Source organism: Mauremys reevesii, linkage group 16, assembly GCF_016161935.1.
Source record: "Mauremys reevesii isolate NIE-2019 linkage group 16, ASM1616193v1, whole genome shotgun sequence".
Taxonomy (NCBI): Eukaryota; Metazoa; Chordata; order Testudines; family Geoemydidae; genus Mauremys; species Mauremys reevesii.
In genome coordinates this window covers 3,612,312-3,627,853 of record NC_052638.1, presented here as the reverse complement: position 1 = coordinate 3,627,853, position 15,542 = coordinate 3,612,312, and the positions used below count along the sequence as shown (strand labels likewise).

At 43.7% G+C, this 15,542-nt stretch overlaps 1 protein-coding gene and 1 long non-coding RNA gene across 4 annotated transcripts in view; one reads left to right on the top strand and one right to left on the bottom strand.

The window, feature by feature from the left end:
* The window catches only part of CTCF (CCCTC-binding factor), a 55,927-nt gene that overhangs the window by 255 nt on the left and 40,130 nt on the right, over positions 1–15,542 (top strand). The window lies entirely within an intron of this gene.
* On the bottom strand, positions 1,335–7,445 carry LOC120384478. Of its 3 annotated transcripts, XR_005588903.1 has the most exons (4): positions 7,338–7,445; positions 5,847–6,030; positions 3,011–3,109; positions 1,335–1,486 (listed from the first exon to the last, which is right to left on the bottom strand). It is a non-coding gene; the product is annotated as an uncharacterized LOC120384478 (long non-coding RNA). The 3 variants fall into 3 exon arrangements; XR_005588904.1 differs by lacking the exon at positions 3,011–3,109; XR_005588905.1 differs by lacking the exons at positions 1,335–1,486; positions 3,011–3,109 and adding an exon at positions 4,520–4,930.

Sequence of the window (15,542 nt, the reverse complement as noted above, 5' to 3'; positions counted from 1 at the left end):
GGCCCGGACTCCATTTTCCTTCCTTTGTTTCCTCCGCGGAGCCGCCGGCGCTAGTTACCCCGGGCCCGCGGCCCGCTCCCCCGGGCCGTTCCCCGCGCCGGCCAGCGCTGCCGGAGGGCGGCCGCTTCGCCCCCCTCCCCGGCGCCCTTCCCGCCGAACCTGCGTTAGCGCCGCCGCCTTGTCCTGGCGCTCGGCCTGCTGCGGGTCGCCGCTGCCCACGTCCGGGCCCGCGATCCGGCTCCGGCTCCGGCCCCGGCCGCGTCCTACTTGGCACGGCGGCGGCTGCGTGCCCCGCTCCTGCCGGCCGCCGCCGTGTGCGCTGCGGAGTGAGAGGCGCGGCGCGGCGCAGAGCGGGACTCGAGCTCCCTCTGCAAGGCAGGCTGAGCAGCGCCATGCAGCACTGGGCGCGGGCCCGGCTGGGGGCGCCCGCTCGCGCCTGGCCAGCGCCCCCGCCCGCCAGCCAGCCAGCCTCCTCGGGTTAGTGCCGGGCTGGCCAGGGAGCCGGCCACCCCTTTCTCCCTCTGCTTCATAGCCCGCCCTTCCCTGGCAGCGACTGGCCCCTGCCCGGCGCGCTGCGCTATACGCTAGCCGGTCGGGGCTGTGCGGACAGGGCCAACATAAGGAGCATGGTTTCCCCCCGCTTCTGCCATGGCTGTAGCGCGCATTGCCCTCAGCCCGCCAAGAGTAGACAGGTTAGGAGATGGTAAAATGCCCTGTCCTCAACGAGCTAACCGTTAAGGGACCTGGGGCGGCTTTACTCCTTTTCACTCAAATTCTTGAACGTGGCCGCTTGTGCAAGCCCTTCAACATACGTCTCTAATTAATTTCCCCCTTGAAGCCTAGTGCTGGTGGGTCCTTTTGAGAGGAGACCAAGGCTGACACAAAAAATGTGAAATGGGCATATGGTGTAAATTTCTTGAATTCAGTGTTAATTTTAATACCACTTAGTGGGCTTTGCCTGGTTCTGTGAGCTGTCCCCCATGAAACTTAAGTAGTGTGTACCAAGAGGAAGCTTTTCCTTACAGTTGTCTGCATTACACTGAATCTGTTGGTGGTTAATTACTTACTTGTGTCCTTCTGGAGCAGGTTTAGTGTGTCATTACTTTGACTAGGCTTAATCACTTTAGTGTTCAGTTTTGCCATATATTTATTCATTTTCCCCTGGGCAGTTTGACATATTGAAGGCCTAATAGTGATTCTTAGTTATACTGCTATTGACCTCTTTCACTACTGATAACTGACTGGTGAGAATTCATGTTTTTTAGCTAGTTAATGCATGACAGGGCTGGAGCTCTCATAGGGCTACCTAGCTCTATTAATTACAGACCCACTTAAAAACCTTAGTTCTCGTATACACAGCTTACTCCTTGAGACAATTCTGTGGTCCTGCTCCTGCAGTTAACGGCATATTCAGAGCCCCTTTGAAATCAGTTGTACAATGTGAAAGTACAGGAGTTCACCCACACCTCAGGGTCTAGTCTTAGTACTGAAATAAAAGATGAGGGGTACTTTAAGAAAAAGAATAATGGGAAAGCAACAAAGCATCTTTAAAGATGAAATATGCAAAACTATAGGCCTTGTCCATTTGTGCTGCTTTCTGATGTTTAAATCCAATGTTTTTGTACTGAACTACAGGTCTTGGTGACTAGAACTAGCAAAATGATATCCCAAGAATAAAAGTTAACAGTGAAGTGAAATTACTTTTAAGCCAGCTTGTTCAGAACTTCTGCTGAAATTTATTTAACATGAATGTTTGAGAGTCAGATTAATTTAAAAAGGCAAACTCAGCTGAGACCTTTCAGCAGAATCAGATGACCAGACTTCAGATGAATATTTCTGAAGTAGTTCTACAGATTCTCGTGCAACTTTTGTTTGGGGGTAGCTCAGGACTAAATGAGGAGTCTCCTCCAGAATGAGCTGTTCAAAGAAATTGTTTATGGCAGGGGTTCTCAAACTGGGGGTTAGGATCCCTCAGGGGGTTACAAGGTCACATGGGGGGATTGCAAACTGTCAGCCTCCACCCCAAACCCTGTGTTACATCCAGCATTTATAATGGTGTTATAAATTAAGAACTGTTTTATATATTAAGGGGGGTGGTGGTCACACTCAGAGGCTTGCTATGTAAAAGCAGTCACCAGTACAAAAGTTTGAGAACCACTAGTTACTCCTGGGGGAATTCTGCACCACTGCACATGTAGAATTTATGTCCTCCACAGAAAAGTGACTGACAGGGAAGCCACAAGAGCAGTCATGCAACCCTCCCCAGCATGTGTTTCAGGTGCCTAGGGCAGCCAGCAGAGAAGTAAATCACTGTGGGGCAGGAAGCAGGACTGGGGAAAGCCTGGCTGGTGGCTCCTACCCTGTGCTGGGCTCAGCAGCTAATCCCAGCTGGGCTGGGGAGGACTGGACTTCCTCTGCCCCTGCACAGCATCCAGGGCTGGTGAGACCCATCCCCAGATTTCTCTGACTGCAGGAAGCTCTGCAAACTGCCCCCTCCCCATTGCTCTTCAGCTGCAGTGGGAGGGATCCCTGTACAGGGAGCTGCTCCTTCATCTGCCCAACCCCTGTGCATCGATACCCCCTCATACTCAGACCCTCCTGCCGAGCCTTCCCTGCACTCAGACCCCACCCCCAATGAGCCCCACTCCCCCTGCACCTGGACCACCCCAACATCCACCCACACCAGGATCCCCACCCCACTGAGCCCCAACCACCTTCACCTGGACCCTCCCCCCCCCCCCCCAAGTCCTATTACCATTGCATCCAGAACCTCCCCCAAGCTCCTGTGCATCCAGCTTCCTCCCCACACACAGGGATCCCCCACTGAGCTGCCTGCACCCAGGTTGCCCCACACAGAACCCTCTCAACCCACACCTGGAGCCCCCCACATTAAGCCCCTCCACACTTGAATCCTGCCTGCCCACACCTGGTGCATCTGACACCAAGGCCCTGAGGTGTTTCTAGGGCAGGCCCAGTCCTTGGGCTGTGTCAGGGTTGGGTGCAGCCTCACCACTGAGTCCATGTCCCGGGGGTGGGGAAGTGCACTATGATCTTGCACCTCTGCAGCCAGTGGCCGGTGCTCCCCAATGCCATGCTGGAGCCTCCACATCTATTTGACAAATAACATTTGCAGAATTTTAAAATACTGTGTGCAGAATTTGTTTCTGGTGCAGAATTTAATTTTTGGCACAAAATTCCCTCAGGAGTAACTGACTTATGGCAAAAAAAAACAGGAGTACTTGTGGCACCTTAAAGACTAACAAATTTATTTAAGCATGAGCTTTCGTGAGCTACAGCTCAGTGGTTTTCAAACTGGGGGTTGTGACCCAGTAGTGGGTCATGGAATGCAAGGCACTGGGTTGCAGCAGCTATAGTCAGCACCACTGACAGGGCCGTTAGAAGTCCCATTGGCAGTGCTGGCTGGCTAAGGCAGGCTAGTCCCTACCTGTTCTGACACCATGCTGTGCCCCAGAAACAGCCAGCAGTAGGTCCGGCTCCTAGGCAGGAGGGCCCAGGGGACTCCATGCGCTGCCCCTGCCTTGAGCACTGGCTCTGCACTCCGGCCAATGGGCACCAGGGGCAGTGCCTGGGGGCAAGAGCTGTGTGGAGCTGCTTGTGTGGCTCCACCTAGGAGCCGCACCTGCTGCTCACTGCTTCCTGGGCACAGCGCGGTCCACGGTGCCAGGATAGGTGCCACTGACTGGGAGCTGGCTGAGGTAAGCGCACAGCCCAAACCCCTGTCCCAGCCTTGAGCCCCTTCCTGCACCCCAAACCCCTCATCCTCAGACCCACCCCTAAGCCTGCATCCCCAGCCCAGAGCCCTGACCTGCTCCAGCACCCCAACCCAGAGCCCCCACCCACATCCTGAACCCCTCATCGCCAGCTCCGCTGGGTCATGGGCATAAGTTTTCTTCAACTGAGTTGCCAGAAAAAAGTTTGAAAACCACTGGTTTATGGTATCAGCAGGTCATGTTCCGGGTGTGATCCGCCACTAATTTATGATTGTGTAGTTACCAATTACTGCCCTAGTTGCTGTTTCTGATATCTCATTGGAGTCCAGTGGCACCTTAAAGACTAACACAGGGTTTCTCAAACTGGGGGTTGGGACCCCTCAGGGGGTCGCAAGATTATTACATGGGGGTTCCAAGTGATCAGCCTCCACCCCAAATCCTGCTTTGCCTCCAGCATTTGTAATGGTGTTATATTCTTAATTTATAAGGGGGGAGGTCGCACTCAGAGGCTTGCTATGTGAAAGGGGTCACCAGTACAAAAGTTTGAGAAGTAGTGGACCAACAGATTTATTTAGGCATAAGCTTTTGTGGGTAAAAAACTTGAAGTGTATTTTACCCACAAAAGCTTATGCCCAAGTAAATCTGTTAGTCTTTAAGGTGCCACTGGACTCCTCATTTTTGTGGATACAGACTAACAGTCCCCCTCTGATATTTGATAATATATAATAAGCTCATTGCTGCCATGGCTTGGAGACCACCATTTTTTTGGTATTCATACAAATTCTCCTTAATAATCAATCCTTTGCCTAGAAATTGTTTGTGAAATCCCTTATTTAGAGGGCTCATCCCAAGACTTAATGTCTTTTACCTATAGTTTTATATGCAAAAATTGCTGTTCTGTTAATGCACACTCCACACAGGTTACGTCTGCCTCTGCCCATTCACAAATGCTAATACTTTTCGCCTTTATACAAGTGAGCATAAAGCATGAACATTTGTTTCAGCCTGCCTCTTTTGCTCTGTTACAGGAAGAGCAACACAAAAAGGTCTTTATATGATGCAGTTCTGAGGCTGCCTTTACACTTAAATTTTAGTGAATTCTCCCACTCTTGGTTGCAGAGGTCCATTTCCCGAAAAAGTTTCCCTGTTATTTCAAACTGAAACCCTTCCTCAGCAGTATCTTCTCATCCATGCATATCCTGTGTGTAGAAGTGGAAGCATGTCACACTAAGGCCTGGTCTACCCCCGGGGCAGGGGGAGGAGGCAGAATCAATCTAAGTTATTCATGTAGCTGAAGTTGAGTAACATAGCTGAAGTCAACGTACTTAGAGCTACTTACTGCAGTAAGACTAGACTAGATGCAATAAATCGACCCCCGCTGGATCGATCGCTGCCCGTCGATCCAGCAGGTAATGTAAACAAGCCCTAAATAGGCTAAAAATTCTACTGCTCAGTTAAGACCAGTTCATGTGTGTTGGGAACCCAAGTCTGTGCCAGCTGCTGGCTGCCACCAGTGTTTTAAGCTCCAGAGTAAATAATCGGCATGATGCTAAGAGTTGTGGTGATGGCTTATGGGACACTTACGCTAGGGTTCCCAACATAGCAAACACTGGTGTAGCTGAGCTGGTGTTGGCAACAATGGTGAACTGGGTAAAAAGCTCCAGTGCAGAGAAGGCTTTGCATAAGCTTTCTTAAACATCTGTTTAGCATCTAGAATCTCCTGTAATTTCATAGCTCATTGGTCCTTACATGCACTGCTGCCAGACATCTCCTTAAATTTCTAAAAGGCTTCCCATTATTAGTTTTTCCACCCATGTCAGCTTAGGGCTCTCATGAGAGCACAGCTATACTCCTGATCTCCCAATAGGATTGCCTGTGTGTTTGAAGAATAAACAGTGCCCAGATTTTGTGGTGAGGAGTGCTTTAGGAATGCAGTAATCACTGGGCATCCCTCCTCCCTTCTTACACACACTTTAAGAACAGGAGTGCTTTAGAAATGCATAATGATAATGGAGAAGCCACCACTACCACATGCACTCGTACAAACTAAACTGCTTAGCCTTTAGCCCCCACTCATGTCCTTTAAGTCCTCTTGAGTTCTAATTTGGTGGTTACCTTATAGTATAGTTTACTGAACTGACTTGTTTAAACCTCTGTTCATCCACTTGATTCCACTTCATATGCACAGTTCAGTCAGTACTGTTGGAATAAGTTTAACGGTAAGACTTGCTCCTTTTCACTCTGGTTTCTCAGCTTGTGGCCCACAGAGAACTGCACAATTCCAATTTTTCTGTAGGCACTGTAGGAAAAAAATTCAAGTTGTATGAGATGGTGCTAGAGTTTGGCTAAAGGAGTAAGTTCACTGAAAAATATAAAGCTATGTTCTGATAGTTCCCTAAAAAAATTCATCCTTAACTTTTACTAACTCAGTGTGTAGCTTTTATGTTCAGGGGAAACAGCCTCGTGCAACTCACTGTCCCTATTCTCCACTCCCACCTCAAAAAAAAAAGCCCCCAAACCCACAACCTACAGAAAGGTTATCTGATGAGATGAGTATGGGTTGAGAGATCATTCAGATTGGTAAGAAATATAGAGCATTTGTTCTTCACTGAGTGACCCAAATTAGTTTAGACCAACACTTCAGTATCTCTTATGAATGAGTGGCCAAAAAAGCCAACTGGTGGGTCTTTATCCCAGTGTAGGAGTTTTTAATCAGTTTATTTCTACCTTGCTGGTAAGTGAACATGGAACATCATGTAGAATTAAGCTTATAATAATGTGACTCCAGAAAGTCCTTTAGAGTTCCTTTATAATGTGGCTACCTGATGCTGATTGTTAAGAATACAGAAGTTGTACAGTGTCTGTTCTGAAGCCCAAACAAACAATAATTATGCTCATCTTGTGAATTTGTTTTTAGGTTTGTAGGAGATGGAGCATTCTGTTCACATTATATTAGAGTAAAAAATGTGGTTGCATTTTTTAATGTAATATTGAATTTCATTAAGTTAGTCTTTGCCGTCACTGTCAAACATTCAAGATCTCACACTGTGCTGCATACTGCGACTAGTTTAACAAGACATGAGTTTAGTTCAAGTTTGGACAACCTAAGCAGTGTAATGACCCATTTTTTTCAGTATTCGGTGACTGCTATTCATTTAAATGCAGTTATGGAACTAGTTAATAGTGGCTGTACTAAACTGTATTGCAGTGCATTTTCTTATAAGGGCTACTGTGTCTTAACTCAGATAAGGAGAACATTAAATAGGTCATTCTGCATTTGTCAGTCATTGACTCATACTAACATTTTAAAATGAAGCCATCTCATTTCATTTATAATAAAGTAGTGATTTTTCATTGTCAAGCTCTCCAACCTGTTAGTTCCCTGAAAAGGCCAATTGAAGAGTTATGCTTAACTGGGTCCTTCCTGTCTTTTACGTGTTATATTTCCACCAAATATCTGTATCTGTGTTTCCAGGATCTTAAAGTTTAGTCAACTTGACTCAATTTTACATTGTCAAGTTCCAGTCTAATACCAGGTTGCAAAGCTACTTTTGTAGGGTGTTCATAGGGTCAAACAAATCTGGACTTCTTGTACCCAAAACATACCTTGTTTGTTGCTTTCTAGAAGTTGGTCTGTGTAGGCTTCTGAATCACTTTTTAACCATGACATGTATCTAAAACCTCAGTGTAGTAAAATAGTCAGACAGAAGCTAGAGAAGGAAGAAGTAGCAGCTGGCTCCACTTATATAAGAATCTTGTTGGCCCTGAATGGGGTGGAGTAGTAAAAGGTTCTAATCCACCTGTGGGCAGTTTGGGCTCAGCCTGCATTTATAAAAGCCTCTTGATGATTTTTATCCCCCCCCCCCCAATCCTTTATCAGAGGATCTCTTCTAGCAAAGATTTTTCTCATTACAAAACATTTATTAGTTTCCCACAGTTATAGTCCCACTAGTGCAGCACCACAGGTGGTAATGATGATAGGAGTGTCAGTATAGAGTGGCTACTAGTATTAAATGCTGTGTTTAATCTTGCCCAACCAGGTCTGTTTATTACAGGGGGTTAAAACATCAGCAGCTTGTTTATATTTAGGTCCCTGCCAAATTCAGGATCTATTTTGGTCAGTTTCACAGTGATAGGATTTTAAAATTAATAAATTTCATGATTTCAGCTATTTAAGTCTAAAATTTCACAGTGTTGTAATTGTAAGGGTGCTGACCCAAAAAGGAGTTGTGGGGAGGGGATCGCAGTACTACTACCCTTATTTTTGTGCTGTTGCTGGCGATGGTGCTACCTTCTGAGCTGGAGAGCGGTTGTTGCTGGCCAGGATCCCATATCTGAAGGCAAAGCTGCTGCCAGCAGCAGCGCAGAAGTAAGGATAGCATGGTATGGTATTGCCACCCTTACTTCTGTGCTACTGCTTGCAGAGCTAGGCCCTCAGTCAGCAGCCTGCCACTCTCTGGCTGCCCAGCTTTGAAGGCAGCGCATAAGTAAGGGTGGCAATACCTAAAATAACCTTGCGACCCCCCGCAGATCCCTTTTGGGTCAGGACCTCCAGTTTGAGAAATGCTGATCTCCCCTGTGAATTCTGTTTAGTATAGGATAAAAGCACACAAAGACCAGATTTCATGGTCTGTGACGTGTTTTTCATGGCCATTAATTTGGTAGGGCCCTATTTATATTTGTGCTCTTTTACCTTTGCTACCATTGATAATAGTGTAATAGAGGAAAATCTTAAGTGAAAGCAAGGCCTCTGAGGTTAGAACCGTAGGAGCTTTCTCCTTGAAACTGGCCAGAAACAGGATTGGGCTCTTTGCACTGGGAATGTTCTATAGGTGTTGGTGTGTCTGGAGATTCCCTTTTATACTTGAGAACACAGGTTAAATGTACTAGATATAAAGATTCTTCTTTATGATGCAATATTGTGATTTTTAACATTCTAACCTACTCTATAATAATAGGTTTATTTGTTGGGAAGAATGGTTACTTTCTACATAGATTGATCTTAGTCTTTGGACTACCTGTTTTACCTGCATGTCACAAACAATATTTTACATAATTGTCAAAGATTATGTGGATTCTACCATAATAGGATCCCAGCTGTGCTTTGGGACCTCCAAACTGCTGTTTTTAAAAATGATCTGTCACAAAACTCATAATTGATAGAAGAGCTCTTAGCAATTTTCTCTGCTCACAACCAACTTTTCACTTAGAGACCTGACTTGGGTGAATGAATGAAACAAAGAGAGTGTTTCTTTGCCCTAGAGCCTTATAAATAGTGGTCCACATTATAAAAAAAACTACATGGTTTGCCACAATTGGGGTGATTGGCAGACTGCTGGAGAGGCCTAAGGTAAGGATGGGCAGAGGATGAAGCTTAATGATTTTTTCAACATATACTTTAAAACATATGTAACTATTGCAAGAAACCCCCAAAACTTAGAACTTCAGAAATCTCATTCCATGTATTTAAGTACTTGGAGAATACATTATATGTGCAAGACAACACTGAATTATCAAAAAACAATTCTAGACATAGCAAATGTGTGAAAGACCTGATTAGTCTTTAGTGCTCCAGGCAGTCAGCCTTGGGAGAAGGGGGCTCCAGCTGTGCGCCCCATGTGAGGCTGTCAGCTCAGGCTGAGACACCCTTGGCTCCAGCTGTCAGTGCCACACACTTCATTCGGTGGAAGCACTCCTGGTGTGGTTGTGTACCGCTGACAGAAGGGGCTAGTGTGGACATGAAAAACCACAGTATTGATTGTGGTGGCTGTACATTGACAAATTCAATTAAAAATACAAAAGAACAGCATTTTAATTTTGTTATTAAATAAAACTACCTTAAAAGTGCTGGATACATTCAGGAGAGGGACGTTTATCAGAATATGTTGTGTATTTAAAACTAAGACCCAGATTTTTACAGGCATTTAGGCATTACTGTGCTCAGCACTGCAACTCCTAATCAAATTAGAAACCTACATCTTACTTTAAAAAGGGATTAGGGCACTATGATTTAGGCTCCTAAACCAGTTAGGCACCACCTAAATACTTTAAAAAATCTGGACCCAACTTATTTATTAAACATAGGACGTATTGTCTGTAGTTAAAGAATTGAACTAATTGTTTCTGGTCACCAGGTCCTTCAAGATTTTAGAACTAGTAAACACACCTCATCTTTATTCATAGATTGGAAGAGGAAAACAAGCTTTTCTCCTTTTTCAACTCGCAATTGATTTCTTAACTTTGAATGAACTAGTTGTTGAACTGAATGTGTTGAGCAAACTGAAATCAAGAAAATATTCTCTTTGCACTTGCAGAAGAGGCTACTGCTGTCACAAGCTGGTTTAGCACTTCAGCAAACTCTGGTTCCAGGTGCCTAGTTGGTGCCTTCATCAGTTCAGCAGTTTTAACTCTCTTTAAAACTTGGCAGCAGCCATGTACTGCTTAATGTTATTTTTTCTATTTAATTTAAATTGGTTTAATAGCTTAGAATAGGTTTAAGACTTAGCATGAGTTCCAATAATTTTAAATTTAATTTTAAGTATATTTATTTAAGCACCATCATAGTTGGGCTAAAGGTTTGTGTATATATTTATTTAAAAAACAAACCCATATTTAATTTACATTTTAAAAAATCTATTTTTAAAAATCATTGATTTTTATCCACCTTGGCTGCCAGCCTGTTTAAATCCTTGCTTCTTTGGCAAGATATATTTTTTTAAAAATTCTTTTTATTGTGTTATTGGGAGTGGAGACAGAATGGGGAGTTGGCTAAGAGGACCAGTAATTCTTTACTGTTTCCATGACCCAGAGGTTTTTATTGTGGAGAAGGAGGGAGACCATAGCTGGGAGAGAGAAATTAGAAGGAGAGAGAGAAAAGAAAAATATAAATCCATTCTGCAGTGCCTCTTAGAAAGAATTCTTCTCTGTGGAATGCTGCATAGGCAAAGCAGAAAGATGCACAACCAGGTATTATAGACACATACAGTATTCAAGGGGAAAGGATCAGACTGAGAGACAGGTTTTTTCTTCACTGCAGAGTTAACTCGAGTTGTTGCTTGGTGTTGCTTCTAAATCAAGTCCCATCCCCACACACAAACCTTTAGTCCAACTACGATGGTGCTTTTTACTCAAGTTGACAGGCCCATCAAGGGAATGGGCTACAGCTCTGTGCTGCTAATTCAGTCATTCAGTGCTGTAATCCAGTCACTCAGTACTGCTCAAACATTGTTTTGCCATGTGGCCATTCTCAGGTCAGGTCTATACTTAAAATTTAGGTCGACCTAGCTGCATTGCTCAGGGCTGTAAAACATTTCATGCCTTGTGCAATGTAGTTAGGTCAACCTAACACTTAGGGTAGATACATCTAGGTCAATGGAAGCATTCTTCCATCTACCTAGCTATTGCCTCTCAGAGAGGTGGATTTACTACAGCAACAGAAAAACTTCTTCTGTTGCTATAGTGTGTGTCTATACTACGGCGGTGTAGCTGCAGTCACTTGTAATTAAGACGTAGCCTCACTCAAGCGAGGCTAACTCCAGCATAGATAAGTTGAATTAACTCTGCAGTGAAGATCTGGCCTCTCGGGAAGAACTGGAGAAGTATATTACACAGACTAGTTTCTGAAAAAACTCACAGTTAGGAATTCTCTCTCCATTCCACTAGCAAAGAGGTAGCATAAATGAACTCCCTGCTCTTGTTGTGTAAAGAACAACTTTTTTCTCAATTTCCTGAGCAGTCAAAACGACAACATTTTGGAGAAAGGTGGCTGCCCCTTGAAAAGAAAGGAAATAGTCTGTCAGAATATTTGAATCTGCTTGCAATACAGATTTTATTTGTTTAATCAAGACACTTGCCACTGCTATATTTGAAAATGTGTTGAAAAAAATGTATCTACAGAAGAATTAGATTCACCCATTGTTCAGTTTAGCATCTTTAAATTCTTGAAAGAAGCACGGTTGCTTGTTGGGGAAACATGGTTAAGACCCTGTATAATCACAGGTCTGGGTTTTGTTGTTGTTGTTTTGTTTGTTTTTAATCATGGCAGCATCATGGGTATGTTTGAATTTCATGGGATATGTATGACTGCCAATTCTCTCCCACACTCCAAACCGCTGCAGTTTTTCCCTACTGTTGGAAAAATGATGGGATTGGGGTAATCTCTCAATTTCCGTTAAACCTGTGCAATTGTGATTTACACAGGATCTTAATTATGGCTCAGTGGGTAGGGTACTGGCCTGGGACTTAGCTCTTCCCGTTGTGGTGACCTTAGACAAGTCACTTCATCTCTCGAGTTTAATAATGTGTTTCTCACATGTAAAGCACTTGGAGAATGATGGACAAAAAATGCTATATAAGAGTTCTGTATTATTTATTTTTAATAACAGATAGGAAAGGATGTCCTATTGAAAATGAAAACGTTGTATGTTTTACATCCCTGGTATATAGTCAGTAAGCCTATTATGTTTTAGATGATTTTTAACTGTAGAGCAGAAGGAAGCCCTGTGTAGCCAGCAAGGAGAGGCAGGATCAAACACTCAGCCATGTCTACTCCCTCCTGCTAAGGCAGGGGTGGCCAACTTGTGGCACCGTAGCCACACGCGGCTCTTCAAAAGTTTAATATGCGGCTCCTTGTATAGGCACCGACTCCAGGGCTGGAGCTACAGGTGCCAACTTTCCAGTGTTTCCACTGCTCAACCCCTGACTCTACCACAGGCCTTGCCCCCACTCCACCCCTTCCCGCCCCCTCCCCTGAGCCTGCCATGCCCTCACTCCTGCCCCCCCCCCCAAGCCTCCTGCATACCACTAAACAGCTGATAGGGAGGTGCGGGAAGAGGCGCTGACTGGGGGGGGAGGCGGAGGGAGCTGATGGAGGGCTGCTGACGTATTACTGTGTCTCTTTTGCAATGTACATTGGTAAATTCTGGCTCCTTTTCAGGCTCAAGTTGGCCACCCCTGTGCTAAGGCATGGCTGCTGTTGACTTCTCCCTGCTCTCATTTCTTTGATCTGTAACAAGAGGGTAGAGAAAACAGGAGTAGTGTCTAGCTACCTCACCTTTTCAGAAAGTGGGTGAAAGAAATCCTTGGTTCAATGAGGCAACTGGACACACATCTGTTTTCTTTTCCCATGGTGGATCAAGGTGCTGCCAGAGCAGAGAAGAGAGAAATCAGTAACCCCACATCAGTAGAATCCGCTATCAAATGCTCATATGGCTGACTTGTCTGAGAACTCCCTCCTTCCCCTGCCATCTGTAACTTTTTGGGAGATATTTGTTCTGAGTGATCCACACAGATGAGGCAAATTGTTGTGAGGAGAGGGGGGGATGTTTCTTCCCCTCAGCCTATCTTCAGCTGGTGAAACAGGAAGATGTGGGTGCCTGTGCCCTCCCTGCTAAGTATTTATTTTAGGGAAGGGAGACACTGGTGTCTGTCCTGCCATTAGTGCACCCCTTTAGAGATGGAGGTACGTGATCCTGCTCTCCAACCCCGCATCCGTCAGTGCTGTCTATATATAGAGTCCTCTATTGCCATTCACCCATGTCTCAGAATTTCTAATTTCTTCAAACATAGGCTGCCTCCTGGTGGTACCACAGAGAGCCCCCCTGTCAGACATAATACCAAAGCTTATTCCTTTTATGGTATGAGGCCCCCCCAAGTGTCTTTCAGTTCTCTTCCCCCACCTCAATTTTTTTTGTTAATTACATTAATAATGAAAAACTACTGACTGATCTCAGGTTTTTCCCATGTTTTTAAATAAAGTATCGGTCTAGGATACTGCAAAACCCTAAAGAAATCTCATACATGAAAAGGTAACCCCTAGACATGGAAGAGTGTTCTAAGCACTAAGTATGCATGTTATTTTTTGTTGCCCTCTCCCTGTCCTTCCCTCTTCCACATGTTGCAAATCTGTATTGCTGCTGCCTCTTCATTTCTGGGTTTGTAAGGAGTTCATTTTCTGGCTGAACAGTCACTGGGTGCCTCTCTTTTGACTGGATGTATCAGTCTGGGTCTTGTATCTGTTAAACAATGATGTTGTAAAAGGAAAGGCTCAGAACTCTGTGGTTTCTCTTATAGCAGCAGGAGGCTTATAGTCTCTTCTGCGTGAGAGCACAGGTCACTTCAATTAAATCCCTGACTGGCCGTGCTTACGTTCATTTGCAGTGCACTCCAAAGTGCTAGCAAGTGCTGTGAGAAAATTTACAAAAGTATTGCCATGTCTTGCATTACTTCCTTGCAAATGTATAAATTAAGTCCAGGAAATCTTAATACTGTATTTATTTTTATAGCATCATAGCTGTGCTATGATGAATAGATGGGTAAAAATCTTTTGTTTGTACTTGTTTAGGTATTTAGGTAATTTAATGTAGTTTCAGTGCCATGATGCAGTTAATTTCCCAGTCCAGCATCAGCTTCTTTCCAGGTCATCCTATCTGATTCAAGAAAACTCAGTTTAAGCAATGTATTTTCATGTTTCCACTAGTCTTCCCCTCTATCTGATGTACATTGAGGGAAGTTCATTCCTTGGATTGTTGCTCAGCATGCTGAGGCTGTAGAAGCAAGACCTGGTGCAAAAATTCCTAATGCAAAACAGGCCCTTAGAATTATTCAGCAGAATCTTGATTTAGTGCAAGGAACTGAGTGGTAGTTGGGGCTCTACTTCCATACATATTCTTGGCTGTGGACATGCGATGAGAGGACAGTAGGATGCTTATTGCACAGTGCTATTTAGAAGTTCTAAGCTTGCATGTATCTACAGCGTGGATCCATACAGGCAAAGAACTGCAATTGCCATTGCATGTTACTAATTCTTTACATTCTTCCAAGAGGCTGCATGGCAACAGGATTTAAATGATCATCAGAACTGAAGATTACTTTTCTATTGCATAACTTGTCAAGAAGAAAGTTTTAGCAAATTTGTGTGACCAAGCTATTAATTTTTTTTTTAAAATGTGGCAACAGATGATTTAATTTAGATCTTGAAAAAAATCCTAAAGCATGGAGCAAAAAACACTAATTGGTACTAATAGGAACTTACTTCCAGTGAGGTGTGTCCAATTTAAAAAATCTGGAAATAATTTTAAGGATTTTTATCTTGGTGTTATTGTCTTACTAAATTTTGTTTATTTCAGTGAGAGTTGATGGTATAGGGCATCTTGCAGGATCAGGTTCTAAAGCTATTAAATAATCAGTAGGTGATTACTGAATCAATTTGGGGAAAGAAGTATATGCATACAGGCCTTTTCATCCATACGCTAGGGCAAAGATATAGATATAGATATATTATGGCTGTCAATTAATTGCAGTTAACTCATGCAGTTAACTCAAAAAAGTTAATCGCAATTAAAAAAGATTAATCACAATTAATCATACCATTAAACAATAGAATACTAATTGAAATTTATTAAATGTTTTTGGATGGCTTTCTACATTTTAAAATATATTGATTTCTATTACAACACAGAATACAAAGACCATTTGATATTATTTTTTATTACAAATATTTGCACTGTAAAAATAAGCAAAAGAAATAGTATTTTTCAATTCACCTCATACAAGTTCTGTAGTGTAATCTCTTTATCATGACAGTATAACTTACAAATGCAGGGTTTTTTTTGTTACATAACTGCACTCAAAAACAAAACAATGTAAAACTCCAGAGCCTACAAGTCCACTAAGACCTACTTCTTGTTCAGCCAATTGCTAAGGCAAACAAGTTTGTTTACATTTACGGGAGATACTGCTGCCTGCTTATTATTTACAATGTCACGTGAAAATGAGAACAGATGTTCACATGGCACTTTTGTAGCCGGCATT